The following is a 21,584-nucleotide window of genomic DNA, read 5'->3' on the forward strand; positions in this document are numbered from 1 at the left end:
GAGACGTGGAGAGGAGAGAGAGTGTGACGTGGAGAGGAGAGAGAGACGTAGAGAGAGAGAGACGTGGAGAGTAGAGAGAGAGAGACGTTGAGAGAGAGCGAGAGACGTGGAGAAGAGAGAGCGAGAGAGACGTGGAGAGGAGAGAGCGAGAGAGACGTGGAGAGGAGAGAGCAAGAGAGACGAGGAGAGCAAGAGACTAGGAGAGAGATGTGGAGAGGAGAGAGGGACGAGAAGAGAGATACGTAACGAGAGAGCAAGAAACGTAGAGCGACAGCAAGAGATGTAGAGAGAGAGCAAGAGACGTGGAGAGGAGCGCTTGAGAGACGTGGAGAGTGAGAGACTAGGAGAGAGATGTGGAGAGGAGAGAGAGGCGTGGAGAGGAGAGAGCGACGAGAAGAGAGAGACGTAGCGAGAGAGCAAGAAACGTAGAGCGAGAGCAAGAGATGTAGAGAGAGAGCAAGAGACGTGGAGAGGAGAGCTAGAGAGACGTGGAGAGGAGAGCTAGAGAGATGTGGAGAGGAGAGAGCGAGAGAGACGTGGAGAGGAGAGAGCGAGAGAGACGTGGAGAGGAGAGAGCGAGAGAGACATGGAGAGGAGAGAGCGAGAGAGACGTGGAGAGGAGAGAGCGAGAGAGACGTGGAGAGAGCGAGAGAGACGTGGAGAGGAGAGAGCAAGAGAGACGTGGAGAGGAGAGCGAGAGACTAGGAGAAAGAGGGACGTAGAGAGAGAGCAAGAAACATAGAGAGGAGAGAGAGACGTGGAGAGGAGAGAGAGACGTGGAGAGGAGAGCGAGAGAGACGTTGAGAGAGAGCGAGAGACGTGGAGAGAGAGCGAGAGAGACGTGGAGAGAGAGCGAGAGAGACGTGGAGAGAGAGCGAGAGTGACGTGGAGAGGAGAGAGCGAGCGAGACGTGGAGAGGAGAGAGCGAGCGAGACGTGGAGAGGAGAGAGCGAGAGAGACGTAGAGAGAGAGAGAGACGTGGAGAGTAGAGAGAGAGACGTAGAGAGAGAGCTAGAGACGTGGAGAAGAGAGCGAGAGAGACGTGGAGAGCAAGAGACTAGGAGAGAGATGTGGAGAGGAGAGAGCGACGAGAAGAGAGAGACATAGCGAGAGAGCAAGAAATTTAGAGTGAGAGCAAGAGACGTAGAGAGAGCAAGAGACGAGGAGAGCGAGAGAGACGTGGAGAGGAGAGCGAGAGAGACGTGGAGAGGAGAGCGAGAGAGACGTGGAGAGGAGAGAGGAGAGAGCAAGAGAGACGTGGAGAGCAAGAGACTAGGAGAGAGATGTGGAGAGAGCGAGCGAGACGTGGAGAGGAGAGAGCGAGCGAGACGTGGAGAGGAGAGCGAGAGACTAGGAGAAAGAGGGATGTAGAGAGAGAGCAAGAAACATAGAGAGAAGAGAGAGACGTGGAGAGGAGAGAGAGACGTGGAGAGGAGAGCTAGAGAGACGTGGAGAGGAGAGCTAGAGAGACGTGGAGAGAGAGCGAGAGAGACGTGGAGAGAGAGCGAGAGAGACGTGGAGAGGAGAGAGCGAGCGAGACGTGGAGATGAAAGAGCGATCGAGACGTGGAGAGGAGAGAGGGAGAGAGACGTGGAGAGGAGAGAGCGAGCGAGACGTGGAGAGGAGAGAGCGAGAGAGACGTGGAGAGGAGAGAGAGAGACGTGGAGAGAGAGCGAGAGAGACGTGGAGAGGAGAGAGCGAGCGAGACGTGGAGATGAAAGAGCGATCGAGACGTGGAGAGGAGAGAGTGAGAGAGACGTGGAGAGGAGAGAGCGAGCGAGACGTGGAGAGGAGAGCGAAAGACTAGGAGAAAGAGGGATGTAGAGAGAGAGCAAGAAACATAGAGAGAAGAGAGAGACGTGGAGAGGAGAGAGAGACGTGGAGAGGAGAGCTAGAGAGACGTGGAGAGGAGAGCTAGAGAGACGTGGAGAGAGAGCGAGAGAGACGTGGAGAGAGAGCGAGAGAGACGTGGAGAGGAGAGAGCGAGCGAGACGTGGAGATGAAAGAGCGATCGAGACGTGGAGAGGAGAGAGTGAGAGAGACGTGGAGAGGAGAGAGCGAGCGAGACGTGGAGAGGAGAGAGCGAGAGAGACGTGGAGAGGAGAGAGAGTGTGACGTGGAGAGGAGAGAGAGACGTAGAGAGAGAGAGACGTGGAGAGTAGAGAGAGAGAGACGTTGAGAGAGAGCGAGAGACGTGGAGAAGAGAGAGCGAGAGAGACGTGGAGAGGAGAGAGCGAGAGAGACGTGGAGAGGAGAGAGCAAGAGAGACGAGGAGAGCAAGAGACTAGGAGAGAGATGTGGAGAGGAGAGAGGGAGGAGAAGAGAGAGACGTAACGAGAGAGCAAGAAACGTAGAGCGACAGCAAGAGATGTAGAGAGAGAGCAAGAGACGTGGAGAGGAGCGCTTGAGAGACGTGGAGAGTGAGAGACTAGGAGAGAGATGTGGAGAGGAGAGAGAGGCGTGGAGAGGAGAGACGTAGCGAGAGAGCAAGAAACGTAGAGCGAGAGCAAGAGATGTAGAGAGAGAGCAAGAGACGTGGAGAGGAGAGCTAGAGAGACGTGGAGAGGAGAGCTAGAGAGATGTGGAGAGGAGAGAGCGAGAGAGACGTGGAGAGGAGAGAGCGAGAGAGACGTGGAGAGGAGAGAGCGAGAGAGACATGGAGAGGAGAGAGCGAGAGAGACGTGGAGAGGAGAGAGCGAGAGAGACGTGGAGAGGAGAGAGCAAGAGAGACGTGGAGAGGAGAGCGAGAGACTAGGAGAAAGAGGGACGTAGAGAGAGAGCAAGAAACATAGAGAGGAGAGAGAGACGTGGAGAGGAGAGAGAGACGTGGAGAGGAGAGCGAGAGAGACGTTGAGAGAGAGCGAGAGACGTGGAGAGAGAGCGAGAGAGACGTGGAGAGAGAGCGAGAGAGACGTGGAGAGAGAGCGAGAGAGACGTGGAGAGGAGAGAGCGAGCGAGACGTGGAGAGGAGAGAGTGAGCGAGACGTGGAGAGGAGAGAGCGAGCGAGACGTGGAGAGGAGAGAGAGACGTAGAGAGAGAGAGAGACGTGGGAGGAGAAGAGAGAGACGTAACGAGAGAGCAAGAAACGTAGAGCGACAGCAAGAGATGTAGAGAGAGAGCAAGAGACGTGGAGAGGAGCGCTTGAGAGACGTGGAGAGTGAGAGACTAGGAGAGAGATGTGGAGAGGAGAGAGAGGCGTGGAGAGGAGAGAGCGACGAGAAGAGAGAGACGTAGCGAGAGAGCAAGAAACGTAGAGCGAGAGCAAGAGATGTAGAGAGAGAGCAAGAGACGTGGAGAGGAGAGCTAGAGAGACGTGGAGAGGAGAGCTAGAGAGATGTGGAGAGGAGAGAGCGAGAGAGACGTGGAGAGGAGAGAGCGAGAGAGACGTGGAGAGGAGAGAGCGAGAGAGACGTGGAGAGGAGAGAGAGTGTGACGTGGAGAGGAGAGAGAGACGTAGAGAGAGAGAGACGTGGAGAGTAGAGAGAGAGAGACGTTGAGAGAGAGCGAGAGAGACGTGGAGAGGAGAGAGCGAGAGAGACGTGGAGAGGAGAGAGCAAGAGAGACGAGGAGAGCAAGAGACTAGGAGAGAGATGTGGAGAGCAAGAGACTAGGAGAGAGATGTGGAGAGGAGAGAGAGGCGTGGAGAGGAGAGAGCGACGAGAAGAGAGAGACGTAGCGAGAGAGCAAGAAATGTAGAGTGAGAGCAAGAGACGTAGAGAGAGCAAGAGACGAGGAGAGCGAGAGAGACGTGGAGAGGAGAGCGAGAGAGACGTGGAGAGGAGAGCGAGAGAGACGTGGAGAGGAGAGAGGAGAGAGCAAGAGACTAGGAGAGAGATGTGGAGAGAGCGAGCGAGACGTGGAGAGGAGAGAGCGAGCGAGACGTGGAGAGGAGAGCGAGAGACTAGGAGAAAGAGGGATGTAGAGAGAGAGCAAGAAACATAGAGAGAAGAGAGAGACGTGGAGAGGAGAGAGAGACGTGGAGAGGAGAGCTAGAGAGACGTGGAGAGAGAGCGAGAGAGACGTGGAGAGAGAGCGAGAGAGACGTGGAGAGGAGAGAGCGAGCGAGACGTGGAGATGAAAGAGCGATCGAGACGTGGAGAGGAGAGAGTGAGAGAGACGTGGAGAGGAGAGAGCGAGAGAGACGTGGAGAGGAGAGAGAGTGTGACGTGGAGAGGAGAGAGAGACGTAGAGAGAGAGAGAGAGAGCGAGAGACGTGGAGAAGAGAGAGCGAGAGAGACGTGGAGAGGAGAGAGCAAGAGAGACGAGGAGAGCAAGAGACTAGGAGAGAGATGTGGAGAGGAGAGAGGGACGAGAAGAGAGAGACGTAACGAGAGAGCAAGAAACGTAGAGCGACAGCAAGAGATGTAGAGAGAGAGCAAGAGACGTGGAGAGGAGCGCTTGAGAGACGTGGAGAGTGAGAGACTAGGAGAGAGATGTGGAGAGGAGAGAGAGGCGTGGAGAGGAGAGAGCGACGAGAAGAGAGAGACGTAGCGAGAGAGCAAGAAACGTAGAGCGAGAGCAAGAGATGTAGAGAGAGAGCAAGAGACGTGGAGAGGAGAGCTAGAGAGACGTGGAGAGGAGAGCTAGAGAGATGTGGAGAGGAGAGAGCGAGAGAGACGTGGAGAGGAGAGAGCGAGAGAGAGGTGGAGAGGAGAGAGCGAGAGAGACATGGAGAGGAGAGAGCGAGAGAGACGTGGAGAGGAGAGAGCGAGAGAGACGTGGAGAGAGCGAGAGAGACGTGGAGAGAGCGAGAGAGCAAGAGAGACGTGGAGAGGAGAGCGAGAGACTAGGAGAAAGAGGGACGTAGAGAGAGAGCAAGAAACATAGAGAGGAGAGAGAGACGTGGAGAGGAGAGAGAGACGTGGAGAGGAGAGCGAGAGAGACGTTGAGAGAGAGCGAGAGACGTGGAGAGAGAGCGAGAGAGACGTGGAGAGAGAGCGAGAGAGACGTGGAGAGAGAGCGAGAGTGACGTGGAGAGGAGAGAGCGAGCGAGACGTGGAGAGGAGAGAGCGAGCGAGACGTGGAGAGGAGAGAGCGAGCGAGACGTGGAGAGGAGAGAGAGACGTAGAGAGAGAGAGAGACGTGGAGAGTAGAGAGAGAGACGTAGAGAGAGAGCTAGAGACGTGGAGAAGAGAGCGAGAGAGACGTGGAGAGCAAGAGACTAGGAGAGAGATGTGGAGAGGAGAGAGAGGCGTGGAGAGGAGAGAGCGACGAGAAGAGAGAGACGTAGCGAGAGAGCAAGAAATGTAGAGTGAGAGCAAGAGACGTAGAGAGAGCAAGAGACGAGGAGAGCGAGAGAGACGTGGAGAGGAGAGCGAGAGAGACGTGGAGAGGAGAGCGAGAGAGACGTGGAGAGGAGAGAGGAGAGAGCAAGAGAGACGTGGAGAGCAAGAGACTAGGAGAGAGATGTGGAGAGAGCGAGCGAGACGTGGAGAGGAGAGAGCGAGCGAGACGTGGAGAGGAGAGAGCGAGAGAGTGTGACGTGGAGAGGAGAGAGAGAGTGTGACGTGGAGAGGAGAGAGAGACGTAGAGAGAGAGAGAGACGTGGAGAGTAGAGAGAGGCGTGGAGAGGAGAGAGCGACGAGAAGAGAGAGACGTAGCGAGAGAGCAAGAAACGTAGAGCGAGAGCAAGAGATGTAGAGAGAGAGCAAGAGACGTGGAGAGGAGAGCTAGAGAGACGTGGAGAGGAGAGCTAGAGAGATGTGGAGAGGAGAGAGCGAGAGAGACGTGGAGAGGAGAGAGCGAGAGAGAGGTGGAGAGGAGAGAGCGAGAGAGACATGGAGAGGAGAGAGCGAGAGAGACGTGGAGAGGAGAGAGCGAGAGAGACGTGGAGAGAGCGAGAGAGACGTGGAGAGAGCGAGAGAGCAAGAGAGACGTGGAGAGGAGAGCGAGAGACTAGGAGAAAGAGGGACGTAGAGAGAGAGCAAGAAACATAGAGAGGAGAGAGAGACGTGGAGAGGAGAGAGAGACGTGGAGAGGAGAGCGAGAGAGACGTTGAGAGAGAGCGAGAGACGTGGAGAGAGAGCGAGAGAGACGTGGAGAGAGAGCGAGAGAGACGTGGAGAGAGAGCGAGAGTGACGTGGAGAGGAGAGAGCGAGCGAGACGTGGAGAGGAGAGAGCGAGCGAGACGTGGAGAGGAGAGAGCGAGCGAGACGTGGAGAGGAGAGAGAGACGTAGAGAGAGAGAGAGACGTGGAGAGTAGAGAGAGAGACGTAGAGAGAGAGCTAGAGACGTGGAGAAGAGAGCGAGAGAGACGTGGAGAGCAAGAGACTAGGAGAGAGATGTGGAGAGGAGAGAGAGGCGTGGAGAGGAGAGAGCGACGAGAAGAGAGAGACGTAGCGAGAGAGCAAGAAATGTAGAGTGAGAGCAAGAGACGTAGAGAGAGCAAGAGACGAGGAGAGCGAGAGAGACGTGGAGAGGAGAGCGAGAGAGACGTGGAGAGGAGAGCGAGAGAGACGTGGAGAGGAGAGAGGAGAGAGCAAGAGAGACGTGGAGAGCAAGAGACTAGGAGAGAGATGTGGAGAGAGCGAGCGAGACGTGGAGAGGAGAGAGCGAGCGAGACGTGGAGAGGAGAGAGCGAGAGAGTGTGACGTGGAGAGGAGAGAGAGAGTGTGACGTGGAGAGGAGAGAGAGACGTAGAGAGAGAGAGAGACGTGGAGAGTAGAGAGAGAGACGTAGAGAGAGAGCGAGAGACGTGGAGAAGAGAGAGATGTGTATAGAAGAGACGTGGAGAGGAGAGTGCGAGAGAGACGTGGAGAGGAGAGAGCAAGCGAGACGAGGAGAGCAAGAGACTAGGAGAGAGATGTGGAGAGGAGAGAGAGGCGTGGAGAGGAGAGGAGAGAGCGACGAGAAGGCATCCTTAGGTTTCCCTCTTCTTTCTCAACAATGTCATTATTACCAGGTGGAAACGTATCAACTTCCCTGGTAATGGTCACCAGTCACATTGAGGTGTGTGTGTGTGTGTGTGTGTACACGTGTGTGTGTGTGTACACGTGTGTGTGTACACGTGTGTGTGTGTGTGTGTACACGTGTGTGTGTGCGTGCGTGCATTCATCCAGGATCTTAGCATTGCTTGATGAAGTTTTCCCAGTGCAGGCTCTGTGTAGCTAATGATGTTGGCTGTGAAGTTGAGTCTGGCAGTAGATCCTGGGCTACAGAGCACATCTCTACACCTCTCAGATAGTCTAAAAAGTCTCCCCAGTAGACGTCAACTCCAGCTCTCCCCAGTAGACGTCGACCCCAGCTCTCCCCAGTAGACGTCGACCCCAACTCTCCCCAGTAGACGTCGACCCCAGATCTCACCAGTAGACGTCGACCCCAACTCTCCCCAGTAGACGTCGACCCCAACTCTCCCCAGTAGACGTCGACCCCAACTCTCCCCAGTAGACGTCGACCCTAACCCAGCTCCCTGGAAAGATAAGTCCAGCCAGAGAGCCTGTTTCTAGCTGCTGATTAGATAAATCTGCTTTGAAGGTCTTCCATGGTGCTGGTGTTGTCGAGGACTGAGGAATCAGAAACACCCCTTCTAATCTAGGTTAACAGGGATTCCTCCTGCCTGACATACACTGGTGTGTGGGGTTGTGGGTGTTTGGCAGTTATTTATCCCTGTTCTGCTTTACTTCACACTCTGAAATACAGAACAAACATTACCATTTTAAAAAATGTTAAAAAATCTAATGAATTGTTGCTAGGTAACGTTCACCAGCGCTAGTCAGCTGTACTTGCGGCAAAACTCAGGTATTTTTCATCCTATAGCTTGTTCTCCATCTTCTTTTCAAATAGGGAGTCAAAATGTTTTCAGCACTTTTATATCCATGACTGATCAAAACTCATTTTCTCATGGCTCTCTCTTGTCCCACTGCAGCAGACATGGTGAGCAATATTGGAAATTACATTGCAATAAAGTCGCAGTATTGAATCACAGTACATATAGAATCTTGAGAATCACAATTCATATCTTATTGGCACCTAAGTATCCCAGTAATATTGTATGTTGAGATCCCTGCACTTGGGCCAAGATACACATAAGCAGACCAAGTACAGTAAGGCTGCGTTTAAACAGGCAGACAAATTCTGATATTTTTCCCAATTATGGGCAAAAGAGCTGATCTGATTGGTCAAAAGATCAGAGTTGGGCTGCCTGTGTAAACTCAGCCTATGTGTACACCCTCAGACACACCTTTACACGCAGAAGGTACACCGAACACAGACAGGCATATGGTTATGTAAACTGCTCTGACTAACATGGCCATTGTCTTTACAGTACTGAGCTGCCTGCTCTCAGGAGATCAGCTAGAGGGGCTCCATCCAGGGGCCTCTCTCTCTCTCTCTATCCCACTCTCTTGCTTTAACCCAACTCTCTTTTTCTCCCACTCTTTCACTCAATGCTCTCTCTCTCTCTTTCTGTGAGGATGTACAGGGTGAACCGTTCAACCCTCGACTCCTTGCCCACAGAACAAAGAAGCCCTCTTCATCAGAGAGCCTGTCCCCCTTTGCCTCAGTTGTCTGTTTATGAGAAGAGAGAAGGAGCCTCTAACTGGTCTCTACAGAACTGTGCACCAGCTAGCTCAGTACACTACCTTACCATGAATACTCAGATGGAAAGAGGTCTATACTAGCCTATGCAACAAGGACATAAGTAATGCAGGGGGTCAGATGCATATTCTAATCTACATCAAATAGAAAGAAGTACTATTAATAAATGAGGGATTATGCCTATTAAGTATTCACACCCCTTTACTTTTTCTAAATGTTGTTGTTACAGCCTGAATTTAAAATGGATTAAATTGAGATTTTGTCTCACTGATCTACACACAATACCCCATAATGTCAAAGTGGAATTTTGTAGAAAGTTTTAGAAACATTTATAAAATTAAGCTGAAATGTCTTCAGTCAATAAATATTTAACCCTTTTGTTATGGCAAGCCTAAATAAGTTCAGGAGTAAAAATGTGCTTTAGAAATCACATAATTAGTTTCAGTAATAGTGGTTAACCTTTCTGATCTCCCCATCCCGGATCCGGGATCGTGAATACAGACTCAAGCTCATTACCATAACGCAACGTTAACTATTCATGAAAATCGCAAATGAAATGAAATAAATATGCTAGCTCTCAAGCTTAGCCTTTTGTTAACAACACTGTCATCTCAGATTTTCAAAATATGCTTCTCAACCATTGCAAAACAAGCATTTGTGTAACAGTATTGTAGGCTAACGTAGCATTTAGCATTAGCATTCAGCTGGCAACATTTACACAAAAAAACAGAAAAGCATTCAAATAAAATAATTTACCTTTGAAGAACTTCAGATGTTTTCAATGAGGAGACTCTCAGATAGCAAATGTTCAGTTTTTCCTGAAAGATTATTTGTTTAGGACAAATCGCTCCGTTTTCTGCGTCACGTTTAGCTATGAAAAAACCCCTGTATCCAGGATTGTGTAAATCTATCAGCAAGCTCATTAGCATAACACAACGTTAACTATTTATGAAAATCGCAAATGAAATGAAATAAATATGCCATCTCTCAAGCTTAGCCTTTTGTAAACAACACTGTCATCTCAGATTTTCAAAATATGCTTCTCAACCATAGGAAAACAATCATTTGTGTAAAAGTAGCTAGCTAGCGTTAGCATTTCGCGTTAGCATTTAGCGTTAGCATTAGCGTTAGCATCCAGCACGCAACATTAACAAAAACATAAAAGCCTTCAAATAAAATCATTTACCTTTGAAGAACTTCTGATGTTTTCAATGAGGATACTCTCAGTTAGATAGCAGATGCTCAGTTTTTCCAAAAAGATTCCTTGTGTATTAGAAATAGCTCCGTTTTATACATCACATTTGGCTACCAAAACAAATCCGAAAATTCAGTCCTCAAAACGCGAACTTTTTTCCAAATTAACTCCATAATATCGACTGAAAACATGGCAAACGTTGTTTAGAATCAATCATCAAGGTGTTTTTCACATATCTCTTCATTGATACATCGTTCTTGGACACATGCTTTCTCCCCTGAATCAAATGGTAAAGTAGAAGCAGCTGGCAATTGCGCACCGAATTCGACGCAGGACACCAGGCGGACACTTGGAAAATGTAGTCTCTTATGGTCAATCTTCCAATGATATGCCTACAAATACGTCACAATGCTGCTAAGACCTTGGGCGAACGACAGAAAGTGTAGGCTCATTCGTTGCGCAATCACAGCCATATAAGGAGAGAATGGAAAACAGAGCTTCAGAAATTCTGCTAATTCCTGGGTGATGCATAATCTTGGTTTCGCCTGTAGAATGAGTTCTGGGGCACTTACAGACAAAATCTTTGCAGATTCTGAAACTTCAGAGTGTTTTCTTTCCAAAACTGTCAAGAATATGCATAGTCGAGCATCTTTTCGTGACAAAATATCGCGCTTAAAACGGGAACGTTTTTTATCCAAAAATGAAATAGCGCCCCTAGAGCTCTAACAGGTTTTAACATGGTTTTGGAATAACTGCCCCATCTCTGTACCCCACACATACAATAATTATCTGTAAGGTACCTTAATCGAGTAGTGAATTTCAAGTACAAATTCAACCACAATGAACAGGGAGGTTTTTCAATGCCTCGCAAAGAACGGCGCCGATTGGTAGATGTGTAAAAATAAAAAAAGCAGACACTCTTTGCGCATGGTATCTCTTTGCGCATGGTGAAGTTATTAATGACACTTTGGATGGTGTATCAATACACCCAGTCACTACAAAGATATAAGTGTCCTTCCTAACTCAGTTGCCAGAGAGGAAGGAAATTGCTCAGGGATTTTACCATGAGGCCAATGGTGATTTTTAAAACAGTTAGAGTTTAATGGCTGTGATGGGAGAAAACTGAGGATGGATCAAAAACCTTGTAGTTACTCCACAATAGTAAACTAATTGAGTGAAAAGAAGGAAGCGTGTACAGAATAAAAAATATTCCAAAACATGCATCCTGTTTGCAACAATGCACTTAAGTAATACTGCAAAAAAATATATAAGAAATGTACATTTTGTCCTGAATACAAAGCATTATGTTTGGGGCAAATCGAACTCAACACATCATGGAGTACTTCTCTTCATATTTTCAAGCATGGTGGTGGCTGCATCATGTTATGGGTATGCTTGTCATCGGCAAGGACTAGAGTGTGTTTGAGGATAAACAGAAAATGAATAAGCACACGCAAAATCCTAGAGGAAAACCTGGTTCAGTCTGCTTTCCAACAGACACTGGTAGACAAATTCACCATTCAGCAGGACAATAACCTAAAATACAAGGCCAAATCTACACTGGAAATGCTTACCAAGACGACACAGAATGTTCCTGAGTGGCCTAGTTACAGTTTGGACTTAAATCTGCTTTAAAATCTATGACAAGACTTGAAAATGGCTGTCTAGCAATGATCAACAATCAACTTAACAGAGCTTGAAGTAAATATTGTACAATCCAGGTGTGCAAAGCTCTTAGAGACTTACAAAGAAATACTCACACCTGTAATCACTGCCATAGGGGATTTTATCATGTATTGACTCAGGGGTGTGAACACTTATGTGAATGAGATTCATTTTCAATAAATTAGCAAACATTTTTAAAAACATGTTTTCACTTTGTCATTATAGGGTATTGTATGTAGATTGGTGAGAACATTTTTTAATTCAGGCTGAAACAACAACATGTGGAATAAGTCAAGGGGTATTAATACTTTCTGAAAGCACTGTACATGTCAGATCATCTAGGTGGATCATAGCTGGGAACACAACTCTTCTAAGTAACAGGTCAGCTTGATACAACTCCCCTACTGTACAGGTATTTGGCCTGAGGACAGAGGGACAGGACACAGCAGGGATGTTTGAACAATTGCCAGGACATTGTCCTCACTCACGACACCAGCAGTTTATACAAACCCTAAACCCCTCCTTCCCCCGTGCTCACAGAGTGAACCCAGGGACAGACACATTCACAGAGTGAACCCAGGGACAGAAACATTCACAGAGTGAACCCAGGGACAGACACATTCACAGAGTGAACCCAGGGACAGACACATTCACAGAGTGAACCCAGGGACAGACACATTCACAGAGTGAACCCAGGGACAGACACATTCACAGAGTGAACCCAGGGACAGAAACATTCTCTCGCTCTCTTTCCCCCTGCTCTCTCTCCCTCCCCAGGCCCCATACAGTGAGCTATCTTCGTCTATGCCCTCACTGTGGCTGAGTGTACCCCCACACTGGCTGAGTGTACCCCCACACTGGCTGAGTGCAGAGGTAGTGGTCTGTGTCTCTGATTGCTATTTGTATTCCTGTTAAGACTCCAGCCGACTGCAGTGTGTGATAATGTTGCAATCTTTTTTGTTGTGTTTCTGATTTCCCACTTCGGACCATTTCACAGGTTTAGGAATGACTATTCTCCTCTGGGGAATGGCAGATCCTAGATCAGCAATCGTACTCTGAGACGCTTTATGAATTCGGTTCTGGTTCCGAAGTATCAGTGGATCTTAACCTGCAGCCTAGACTAGAGCCTATACTTGAGTTTCTCCTCTGGTTTTTCTGTCTGTACTTTTCTATTGTCCAGCCTGTTTGATAACGTTCTAATTGGAGCCAGTGGCCTGCAGAAGATGACATCTGAAACCTGCACTGTTTCCAATAATAGCTGCCTAGTTGCCCAGGCCTGTAACTGGAAGCAGTGTGGGGCACAGGAAACTAGCAGCGGCTCCACCATTATGGATCTGTTCTGAAGAAACTTCCATAGACAAAACGAGCTGCAGGGTTAATCATGTCCTGTTTGGGGTGCGATCAAACACCCCAGTTTCCATCCTGTGTGTGAAAGATAAGATGAAAGCTCCTTATAAAAAGTCCCAAATGGCACTCTATTCTCTATATAGTGCTTTACAAAACCATAGGACTCTGGTCAAAAGTAGTGCACTATATAGGGAATAGGGTGCAATTTGGGACTCAAACTGGATCCTCACATACTTACATTTCCACAGAGACTTCCCCTTGGCTTTCATAATATTTCATAATATTTGGGTTTATTTCTGGCCTCTACCGTTGATATGATTAGAGATTTCATGCGGAGCTCATTGTCTCATTTCCTGCTTTTAATTGTTCGTACTGTGTGTCCGTAGATCAAATAGGAGCTTTTGTCTCACCGGATAATTGTTGGCACTTTGTGTCTTATGCGCCTATGTCTCCATCTCTCTCTCCCTCTCTGTCTGTCTCTCTCTGTCTCGCTCTCCCTCTCTCTGTCTCTCTCCATCTCTCTCTCTCTCCCTCTCTGTCTGTCAGTCTCTCTGTATGTCTCCATCTCTTTCTCCCTCTCTCTGTCTGTCTTTCTCTGTCTCTCTCTGTCTCTCTCTTTCTCTCCATCTCTCTCCCTCTCTATGTCTCTCTGTCTGTCTCCATCTCTTTCTCCCTCTCTGTCTGTCTCACTCTCCATCTCTCGCTCTCTTTTTCTCTGTCTCTCTCAACTTAGTTAAATTCAAAGGGCTTTATTGGCATGGGAAACATTTGACTTTTTTTTCCACATTTTGTTACTTTTCAGGCTTGTTTTAAAATTGATTAAATCATTATTTATCCTCATCAATCTACACACAATACCCCATAATGACAAAGTGAAAGCAGTTTTTTTTAGATAATTTAGCAAATGTATATAAAAAAAATATTTAAACAAATAATATATATATATACAGTGGGGCAAAAAAGTATTTAGTCAGCCACCAATTGTGCAAGTTCTCCCACTTCAAAAGATGAGAGAGGCCTGTAATTTTCATCATAGGTACACTTCAACTATTTATTTATTTATTTTACCTTTATTTAACCAGGTAGGCAAGTTGAGAACAAGTTCTCATTTACAATTGCGACCTGGCCAAGATAAAGCAAAGCAGTTCGACAGATACAACAACACAGAGTTACACATGGAGTAAAACAAACATACAGTCAATAATAAAGTATAAACAAGTCTAAATACGATGTGAGCAAATGAGGTGAGAAGGGAGGTAAAGGCAAAAAAAAAAGGCCTTGGTGGCAAAGTAAATACAATATAGCAAGTAAAACACTGGAATGGTAGTTTTGCAATGGAAGAATGTGCAAAGTAGAAATAAAAATAATGGGGTGCAAAGGAGCAAAATAAATAAATAAATTAAATACAGTTTGGAAAGAGGTAGTTGATAGGGCTAAATTATAGGTGGGCTATGTACAGGTGCAGTAATCTGTGAGCTGCTCTGACAGTTGGTGCTTAAAGCTAGTGAGTGGGATAAGTGTTTCCAGTTTCAGAGATTTTTGTAGTTCGTTCCAGTCATTGGCAGCAGAGAACTGGAAAGAGAGACGGCCAAAGAAAGAATTGGTTTTGGGGGTGACCAGAGAGATATACCTGCTGGAGCGTGTGCTACAGGTGGGAGATGCTATGGTGACCAGCGAGCTGAGATAAGGGGGGACTTTACCTAGCAGGGTCTTGTAGATGACATGGAGCCAGTGGGTTTGGCGACGAGTATGAAGCGAGGGCCAGCCAACGAGAGCGTACAGGTCGCAATGGTGGGTAGTATATGGGGCTTTGGTGACAAAACGGATTGCACTGTGATAGACTGCATCCAATTTGTTGAGTAGTGTATTGGATGCTATTTTGTAAATTACATCGCCAAAGTCGAGGATTGGTAGGATGGTCAGTTTTACAAGGGTATGTTTGGCAGCATGAGTGAAGGATGCTTTGTTGCGAAATAGGAAGCCAATTCTAGATTTAACTTTGGATTGGAGATGTTTGATATGGGTCTGGAAGGAGAGTTTACAGTCTAACCAGACACCTAAGTATTTGTAGTTGTCCACGTATTCTAAGTCAGAGCCGTCCAGAGTAGTGATGTTGGACAGGCGGGTAGGTGCAGGTAGTGATCGGTTGAAGAGCATGCATTTAGTTTTACTTGTATTTAAGAGCAATTGGAGGCCACGGAAGGAGAGTTGTATGGCATTGAAGCTTGCCTGGAGGGTTGTTAACACAGTGTCCAAAGAAGGGCCGGAAGTATACAGAATGGTGTCGTCTGCGTAGAAGTGGATCAGAGACTCACCAGCAGCAAGAGCGACCTCATTGATGTATACAGAGAAGAGAGTCGGTCCAAGAATTGAACCCTGTGGCACCCCATAGAGACTGCCAGAGGTCCGGACAACAGACCCTCAGATTTGACACACTGAACTCTATCAGAGAAGTAGTTGGTGAACCAGGCGAGGCAATCATTTGAGAAACCAAGGCTGTTGAGTCTGCCGATGAGGATGTGGTGATTGACAGAGTCGAAAGCCTTGGCCAGATCAATGAATACGGCTGCACAGTAATGTTTCTTATCGATGGCGGTTAAGATATCGTTTAGGACCTTGAGCGTGGCTGAGGTGCACCCATGACCAGCTCTGAAACCAGATTGCATAGCAGAGAAGGTATGGTGAGATTCAAAATGGTCGGTAATCTGTTTGTTGACTTGGCTTTCGAAGACCTTAGAAAGGCATGGTAGGATAGATATAGGTCTGTAGCAGTTTGGGTCAAGAGTGTCCCCCCCTTTGAAGAGGGGGATGACCGCAGCTGCTTTCCAATCTTTGGGAATCTCAGACGACACGAAAGAGAGGTTGAACAGGCTAGCAATAGGGGTGGCAACAATTTCGGCAGATAATTTTAGAAAGAAAGGGTCCAGATTGTCTAGCCCGGCTGATTTGTAGGGGTCCAGATTTTGCAGCTCTTTCAGAACATCAGCTGAATGGATTTGGGAGAAGGAGAAATGGGGAAGGCTTGGGCGAGTTGCTGTTGGGGGTGCAGTGCTGTTGACAGGGGTAGGAGTAGCCAGGTGGAAAGCATGGCCAGCAGTAGAAAAATGCTTATTGAAATTTTCAATTATGGTGGATTTATCAGTGGTGACAGTGTTTCCTATCTTCAGTGCAGTGGGCAGCTGGGAGGAGGTGTTCTTATTCTCCATGGACTTTACAGTGTCCCAGAACTTTTTTGAGTTAGTGTTGCAAGAAGCAAATTTCTGCTTGAAAAAGCTAGCCTTGGCTTTTCTAACTGCCTGTGTATAATGGTTTCTAGCTTCCCTGAACAGCTGCATATCACGGGGGCTGTTCGATGCTAATGCAGAACGCCATAGGACATTTTTGTGTTGATTAAGGGCAGTCAGGTCTGGGGAGAACCAAGGGCTATATCTGTTCCTGGTTCTAAATTTCTTGAATGGGGCATGTTTATTTAAGATGGTTAGGAAGGCATTTTTAAAAAATATCCAGGCATCCTCTACTGACGGGATGAGGTCAATATCCTTCCAGGATACCCCGGCCAGGTCGATTAGAAAGGCCTGCTCGCTGAAGTGTTTCAGGGAGCGTTTTACAGTGATGAGAGGAGGTCGTTTGACCGCTGACCCATTATGGATGCAGGCAATGAGGCAGTGATCGCTGAGATCTTGGTTGAAGACAGCAGAGGTGTATTTAGAGGGGAAGTTGGTTAGGATGATATCTATGAGGGTGCCCGTGTTTAAGGCTTTGGGGAGGTACCTGGTAGGTTCATTGATAATTTGTGTGAGATTGAGGGCATCAAGTTTAGATTGTAGGATGGCTGGGGTGTTAAGCATGTTCCAGTTTAGGTCGCCTAGCAGCACGAGCTCTGAAGATAGATGGGGGGCAATCAGTTCACATATGGTGTCCAGAGCACAGCTGGGGGCAGAGGGTGGTCTATAGCAGGCGGCAACGGTGAGAGACTTGTTTTTAGAGAGGTGGATTTTTAAAAGTAGAAGTTCAAATTGTTTGGGTACAGACCTGGATAATAGGACAGAACTCTGCAGGCTATCTTTGCAGTAGATTGCAACACCGCCCCCTTTGGCAGTTCTATCTTGTCTGAAAATGTTGTAGTTTGGAATTAAAATGTCTGAATTTTTGGTGGTCTTCCTAAGCCAGGATTCAGACACAGCTAGAACATCCGGGTTGGCAGAGTGTGCTAAAGCAGTGAATAGAACAAACTTAGGGAGGAGGCTTCTAATGTTAACATGCATGAAACCAAGGCTATTACTGTTACAGAAGTCGTCAAAAGAGAGCGCCTGGGGAATAGGAGTGGAGCTAGGCACTGCAGGGCCTGGATTCACCTCTACATCGCCAGAGGAACATAGGAGGAGTAGAATAAGGGTGCGACTAAAAGCAATAAGAATTGGTCGTCTAGAACGTCTGGAACAGAGAGTAAAAGGAGGTTTCTGGGGGCGATAAAATAGCATCAAGGTATAATGTACAGACAAAGGTAAGGTAGGATGTGAATACAGTGGAGGTAAACCTAGGTATTGAGTGATGAAGAGAGAGATATTGTCTCTAGAAACATCATTGAAACCAGGAGATGTCATTGCATGTGTGGGTGGTGGAACTAATAGGTTGGATAAGGTATAGTGAGCAGGACTAGAGGCTCTACAGTGAAATAAGCCAATAAACACTAACCAGAACAGCAATGGACAAGACATATTGACATTAAGGAGAGGCATGCTTAGTCGAGTGATCAAAAGGGTCCAGTGAGTGGAGAGGTTGGTTTAGGGTCACGGCGATTTAGACAGCTAGCCAGGCCAACCGGTAGCAAGCTAGCATAGGATGGAGTCTGTTGTTAGCCACCTCTTGCGTTCGGTCAGTAGATTAGTAGGGTTCCGTGTGGTAGAGGGGATTAATCCAAATCACACAACAACAACAAAAATAAGAACAATAGATATAGTTATAGAGGCCCGAGAAGAAAACATAATAATAAAAATAAATAAATTGTCCGATTGTCTATTCAGATAGCAGCCGGTAAGACAGCTAACGGTTAGCGGGCCGCAGATGGGCGTTCAGGTAACGTCGCGACAGAGGAGCCAGCCGGATCTCATTCAGGTAGATAACGTCGGCAGTCCGGTTGTGAAGGCCCGGTGGGGCTCCGCGTAGGCAGTGAAACGGGTCCGGATAGGTGACTGCAGCCCAGGAGTGAAGGATGGAACTCAGGAGTGATTGACGGAGCTGGCTAGCACCGGAACAATCGATGTTTGCTCCGGAATCGACGAAAGCCGACTGTCACACGGATAGCAGCTAGCTAGCTGTGAGATCCGGGTATGAATGTCCAGAGAGCAGTTGAAATCCAGGGACATGGAGAGAAAAATTGGTCCGGTATGTTCCGTTCCGAGCCGCGCTGCGCCGTACAAAACTGGCGATAGATTTTCGATAGATTTTCGAGCTAAAGGACAGCCGATGACCACAAACCGTGGTTAGCTTCTGATTAGCTTCTGGATTAGCTTCTGGGCTAGCTCCTGGCTAGCTTCTGGCTAGTTTCTGGCCAGCCTCCTGGAGTTTCTGGCTAGCTTTCTGAAGGATTGCAGATCTGAGGTAAATAATACTTTTTTATAAATATAAATTGGTGAGGCTGGTTGCAGGAGAGTGTTTAGAAGATGAGTTGATGGAAAATAAAAATAAAATGTGAAAAAAGTTGTAAATATATATATATACAGGACACGACAAGACGAGGACAAAAGACGTCTGAACTGCTATGCGATCTTGGAGAAAAACTATGACAGACAAAATGAGAAAAAAAATCCAGAAAATCACATTGTAGAATTTTTATGAATTTATTTGCAAATTATGGTGGAAAATAAGTATTTGGTCACCTACAAACAAGCAAGATTTCTGGCTCTCACAGACCTGTAACTTCTTCTTTAAGAGGCTCCTCTGTCCTCCACTCGTTACCTGTATTAATGGCACCTGTTTGAACTTGTTATCAGTATAAAAGACACCTGTCCACAACCTCACACAGTCACACTCCAAACTCCACAATGGCCAAGACCAAAGAGCTATCAAAGGACACCAGAAACAAAATTGTAGACCTGCACCAGGCTGGGAAGACTGAATCTGCAATAGGTAAGCAGCTTGGTTTGAAGAAATCAACTGTGGGAGCAATTATTAGGAAATGGAAGACATACAAGACCACTGATAATCTCCCTCGATCTGGGGCTCCACGCAAGATCTCACCCCGTGGGGTCAAAATGATCACAAGAATGGTGAGCAAAAATCCCAGAACCACACGGGGGGACCTAGTAAATGACCTGCAGAGAGCTGGGACCAAAGTAACAAAGCCTACCATCAGTAACACACTACGCCGCCAGGGACTCAAATCCTGCAGTGCCAGATGTGTCCCCCTGCTTAAGCCAGTACATGTCCAGGCCCGTCTGAAGTTTGCTAGAGAGCATTTGGATGATCCAGAAGAAGATTGGGAGAATGTCATATGGTCAGATGAAACCAAAATATAACTTTTTGGTAAAAACTCAACTCCTCGTGTTTGGAGAACAAAGAATGCTGAGTTGCATCCAAAGAACACCATACCTACTGTGAAGCATGGGGGTGGAAACATCATGCTTTGGGGCTGTTTTTCTGCAAAGGGACCAGGACGACTGATCCGTGTAAAGGAAAGAATGAATGGGGCCATGTATCGTGAGATTTTGAGTGAAAACCTCCTTCCATCAGCAAGGGCATTGAAGATGAAACGTGGCTGGGTCTTTCAGCATGACAATGATCCCAAACACACCGCCCGGGCAACGAAGGAGTGGCTTCGTAACAAGCATTTCAAGGTCCTGGAGTGGCCTAGCCAGTCTCCAGATCTCAACCCCATAGAAAATCTTTGGAGGGAGTTGAAAGTCTGTGTTGCCCAGCAACAGCCCCAAAACATCACTGCTCTAGAGGAGATCTGCATGGAGGAATGGGCCAAAATACCAGCAACAGTGTGTGAAAACCTTGTGAAGACTTACAGAAAACGTTTGACCTCTGTCATTGCCAACAAAGGGTTAATAACAAAGTATGGAGATAAACTTTTGTTTTTGACCAAATACTTATTTTCCACCATAATTTGCAAATAAATTCATTAAAAATCCTACAATGTGATTTTCTGGATTTTTTTGTCTCATTTTGTCTGTCATAGTTGAAGTGATGAATAATGAAAATTACAGGCCTCTCTCATCTTTTTAAGTGGGAGAACTTGCACAGTTGGTGGCTGACTAAATACTTTTTTGCCCCACTGTATATATGCACACACCTTATTTACATAAGTATTCAGACCCTTTGCTATGAGACTCGAAATTGCGCTCAGGTGCATCCTGTTTTCATTGATCATCCTTGAGATGTTTCTACAACTTGATTGGAGTCCACATCTGGTCCATTCAATTGTTTGGACATGATTTGAAAAGGCACACACCTGTCTATATAAAGGTCCCACAGTTGACAGTGCATGTCAGAGCAAAAGCCAAGCCATGAGGTCAAAGGAATTGTCCGTAGAGCTCTGAGACAGGATTGTGTCAAGGTACAGGTCTGGGGAAGGCTACCAAAACATTTGTGCAGCATTAAAGGTCCCCAAGAACACAGTGGCCTCCATCATTGTTAAATGGAAGAAGTTGGAACAAGCAAAACTTTTCCTAGGGCTGGTCGCCCGCTAAAACTGAGCAATCAGGGGAGAAGGGCCTTGTGATATTTCAGTTTTTTATTTTTTATACATTTGCAAAAATGTCTAAAAAACAGTTTTTGCTTTATTATGGTGTATTGTGTATAGATTGATGAGAGGGTAAAAAACTATTTAATCAATTTTAGAATAAGGCTGTGACCTAACAAAATGTGGAAAAAGACAAAGGGTCTGAATACTTTCTGAAGGCACTGTATGTCTCCCTCTCTCTGTGTGTGTCTCTCTCTCTTCCTCTCTCTCCCTCTCTCTTGCTCTCTATTGCTCTCTCACTTTCTCTCTCCCTTTCTCTCTCGTTCTCACTTTCTCTCTGTATGTCTCTGTAGTTCTGTCTCTCTCTCTCTCTCTCTCTCTCTCTCTCTCTCTGGAAAGAGCCTTTTTAGATGATATTTCACAACATAGTGGGGAGTCGAGTGTGATTTTATTTAAAGTGAAATGCCAGTTAGTTTAGTGACTGAAGTGATTGCCATGAGAGTTACACTTAATGAAAAGAATAGCGCATCAAAATCCCGTTATGGAAAATCCTTATTCAACGGAAAACATTTTAAATCATTTTGAAAAGCAATCAAAAACCTTTCTCATACCCAGTCACTAAAGAGTTAGTGGGTTTTCTCATTTAAGGATCTCTGGGTGTATCTATGAAAACTATCAAATTGACTGCAATTGGCATCATCACCTTCATTCATTTATAGTCTTGGCAGAACAAGACCTTGAGTTTGGTCTGTATAGCAGCCAGACTGGAGTGTCTGCCCCAGAGAGAGATTACAGAGAAGATTTTAATCCTCTTGAAATTAGTCATTGATCGACTATGTGGCTAATTTATAAATGTTCATGTAATGTGGATTGTACAACATTGTGTCAAAAGAACTAGAGGCTTGCAAAGGATACCTTGTCTCTTTTCTTCTCATTATAACATTAGGATGTGGGTAAATAACTGTGATTCCCTTAAAAAGGGGAGAATCTGAGATTTCCAAAATGCCAGAAATATTACTGTACTCCTTATATTCAGTAAATGCCATTAATATTTCAATCAGAAAACAGATGAATAACAGCAAAATAGAAAAATAGAGCTTCTGATGTAATCAAAGCAAAAGCCTACATGAGAGTAAACATTATTGTTTCTAGTT

General features: G+C 46.7%; 1 protein-coding gene across 43 annotated transcripts in view; it reads left to right on the forward strand.

Annotated features, from left to right (window-relative positions):
* LOC110488057 (focal adhesion kinase 1) overlaps positions 1 to 21,584 on the forward strand; it is a 177,379-nt gene that overhangs the window by 67,303 nt on the left and 88,492 nt on the right. The window lies entirely within an intron of this gene.

The sequence above is a fragment of the Oncorhynchus mykiss genome, chromosome 30 (genome assembly GCF_057628025.1).
Source record: "Oncorhynchus mykiss isolate SJ-2025 chromosome 30, ASM5762802v1, whole genome shotgun sequence".
In the NCBI taxonomy this organism is placed as follows: Eukaryota; Metazoa; Chordata; class Actinopteri; order Salmoniformes; family Salmonidae; genus Oncorhynchus; species Oncorhynchus mykiss.